Source organism: Octodon degus, unplaced genomic scaffold, assembly GCF_000260255.1.
Source record: "Octodon degus isolate 3935 unplaced genomic scaffold, OctDeg1.0 scaffold00237, whole genome shotgun sequence".
NCBI classification, from domain to species: Eukaryota; Metazoa; Chordata; class Mammalia; order Rodentia; family Octodontidae; genus Octodon; species Octodon degus.
In genome coordinates this window covers 1,759,269-1,762,950 of record NW_004524813.1, presented here as the reverse complement: position 1 = coordinate 1,762,950, position 3,682 = coordinate 1,759,269, and positions in this window count along the sequence as shown.

Here is a 3,682-nt window from a genome sequence, read left to right as displayed (position 1 = left end):
GTGTGGAAACTCCTTTAAAAGCCAGGTTTTGAGATCCCATTCAAGTTAGCTATTCCCCCCTGGGTATTTTTCCAGAAGAACTAAAATACTCATAGCACAGTGATATATGTGCACCCATGTGTAAGGCACCACAATTTGTCATAGCTAAATCCTGGAAACAACCTACGCCAATCACCTGAAGAATAGATAAGAAGATGTGGTAGTTTTACACAATTGCATATTATTCACTATAAAACAAGATAAATTTGAGTCCTTTGTGTGTAAATGGATTCTATTAGAGACCATACTGTTAAGTTAAATAAATCAGACTCTCATGTGCAAACATCATACTGTCTCTCTAGTGTGACAACCTGAAAGAAAAAATGGAATCTGAAGGGCACCATAGATATTGGGAAAAAATAATGAACTTATTCAAAAGGAAATAATTACTGAGTTGACAAGGACAGGAGAGGGAGTGGAGGAAAGAGATATATCTATGTAGATAAGCAGGATGGTTTAGACAACTGTACTCTGCATTTCTGCTGGTCCTAGGGAAAGAAGTAGATAGTACTTAATTTATTTTGTTTCCTTTTTCAATTGTTTGTACTTTTCTTCTTAATTTCTTTTACATTTATTTCTTTTTTTCTTTCTTCTTCCAATTTTACAAGCATATATCTGGTAATATGAACAACTATTTTGAAGACAACACTATGCATTGCAACAAATACTGTGAAATTCATATTACTTTGCTAAATGAAATTCTGTATCACTTGCAAATTTTTTGTGTTTTAATTCTAATTTGCACTCTCTTTAAAAACTAAAAAAATAAAGATAAGGTCACATTTTTGTCACGCTATTATTGCTCAATACAAGAATTACCCATCGTGTTTTCTAAAATGAATAGCAGGGAAGTAAGAGTGCCGTGCCCCACGTGACAGGGAGGCCCGCAGTTGGTCTGACTCTTCTTGTGCACGGTATCAAGCTCACAGCCCTGCACGTGCTAGGCGGAGGATCATGCTGCTGAGCTGTATTGCCATTCTGATCATCTGAGTAAGCAATAAATAATTCCAGTGTGATTCTATTATGCTTTTTACATTTTGATAATCCTCGATAATTTTTTATGGAAAATAAATGAGTCTGATATTAAATCCTTTTTAGGAAGAAAGTGTTCAGTTAAAATTTCATAATCTAGCTATACTTTATACTGTATGTAATGTCAGCTCCTATTATAATAACATATGTTTTTAAAATAGTAATAGGCTTCAAAATATTTATCCTTAAAAGTGAATTGATTTAACCAAACATAAATGTTCCAAAGAAATAGTTGAACATGTTTATACTCTTAAAGGTGGTATGAAAAAAACAGAAAGAGAGAAACAAATTTCATTTTAATATTTTTTATGTATTCAGTACAGGGTCTACAAGGTCTCACTACACCAACTGGACTCATAGTGATTTTACTGTTTTCAGCCTCCTAAGCATTGGGATTACTGGAGTCCACAACCACATGCAGTCTCAGTCACTGTATCAGCATGCCCTGCAAATGGGGCCAGCATGGCATGCTGGGGATCAAACCGTGGTCCCCGTGTCTGCCTACGGAGGCACTTTAATCTGCTGAGCTATCTGGCTGGTTATTAGAGAAACACCTTTTAAAGTCAGGAGATAAAATGGATTATTTTCCATGAAGCTTAAAGGAGATCATGAAAACTAGAGAGTTTTTTTTTTATTAATTTTATTGAGAAACAAATAACAATGAGATAGTTTCAATAATTAATACACTGCATATTATGGTCTTTGTAGTGGTCATTCATAGTACAAGATGAAGACAAGATATCTGGTCCAAAAACAATTAGTACAAATCTTTCTTCTCATTGAATTAAGAGAAGATAGCTGTATATATGTCCTACTTGTATACAGATACAAAATGGTCTTTAATTTGTATCCCGTTTTTGCTTAGTTTTGTCATAAATGGGTATTCCATTGCCACTCAAATAAGGCTGGTGCATGAATTCAGCAAAATAATCCAATATAGCCCAGTAGTCCATAATAGTAGTGGGTTATCCATTAGACTGTCAATGTTAGAAGTTGTTCACTTGAGCCTTTTACACTTTACTTTTTATACCTCATTTTTATACTTTTCTGCTGGATCATTAAGGCCAAGATAAAGCAAGACCTATATAACAAGAAATGTAACTTTTCTTTTGACAAGGTCAGTCAAATCCCCTCAGGATTTACCCTGAAACCCTGTACTGCAGTTTCTTTGTCAGTGTCAGCCATGTGGATGGGTCACAGCCATTGCTTGACCAATTTCCTCTTTATGAAAGCCTGACAAAAGATTTTCTCTCCATGTGAGTCTCCTTAGGCACACTCTGCATCATCGATCACTTTCCTCTGTGGTTCTAAAATCTTCTTGGTCAGAAAATTTGGGACATCACTGAGTTACAGGATGTTACGGTACAGATTCTCTTATGTCCTGAGACCTCACTGAACTTGAAAGGCTAGGTGGTAGACAAATCTTGGAAAGAATCAAAATGCCCATGATCTGAGGAATGGATGAAAAAGATGTGGTATTTTTATACAAGGGATTATTACTCAGCTATAAAGAATGAAAAACTCAAACTCTTTATATTGAAGTGGATACCACTTGAAGATATCCTCATAATTAAAACAAACCATACCTACATGTGTAATAGTGAATAGTCTCCCTAGCATAAGAACTCAAAAGAAGAAATGAAAAGAGAAAAGTATAACACAATTAAAAGGAAAGGGAGGACTTAAGGATAAAACAATGAAGAGAAGGCAAGGAGAAAAACTAGGGAACATGACAGGGGAAAACCATATATTTATATGCACAAGATGATTAAGGCAAGGATCCTGAGAATCTTCAGCAGGTTTTTGAAACTAGCAGTTAATTGGTACGATTCTTTCCCAAACTAACTGTATATGCTGATACCTGTGAACTACGCTACTGCACTGAAAATAGCAACGTGTAACACTAGGGTGATGCTTTGAATGCCTGTCATTCTGGTCTTCTAAATACATACTGCTTGTCATGTCATTTCAATTACTGATATACTGTCCCTCAAGTAAATGTTTGTTTTAAAAAAGGATATTAAGTGAAAATAAGAGACAAGAAAAAAAGTGTCATAGGTCTGTCCTGCTACAATGCTGTATACGGTTAGATTTCTAAATTTCTGTATGAAAATATGTAATTGTTTATTTCTATTTTTAAATATGTTTTTCTTTTTTTCTTCACATTCTGTAGAGATTAAAATTTTGACATATCTCAAATCTTAAGGGACATGAAAAATCTAATATTAATACCACAATATTAACAGGAAGGCTTGACACACACTTATCAATAAAAGATAGGTCAAGCAGACAAAAATTTAGCAAAGAAGTAGGAGAACTGAACCAGAGCTTGGAACAAATGGACTCAGTGAACATATAGACATTGTTACACCCAATCACACCTGAATAGACATTTTTGTCAGCTGCTACAGTAGTCATTTTCTAAAATAGACCACATACTACTCCATAGGTCATGCTTAAGTATATGTAAGGAAACAGAAATTATCTCAAGCATATTATCTAACCACAGTGCAATGAAGCTGGAAAGAAATGAAAAAGAAACCAGAAAAAGGCCATGAATACATGGAATTAAACAAAATTCTACTCAGCAACCAATAGGATACAGATGAAA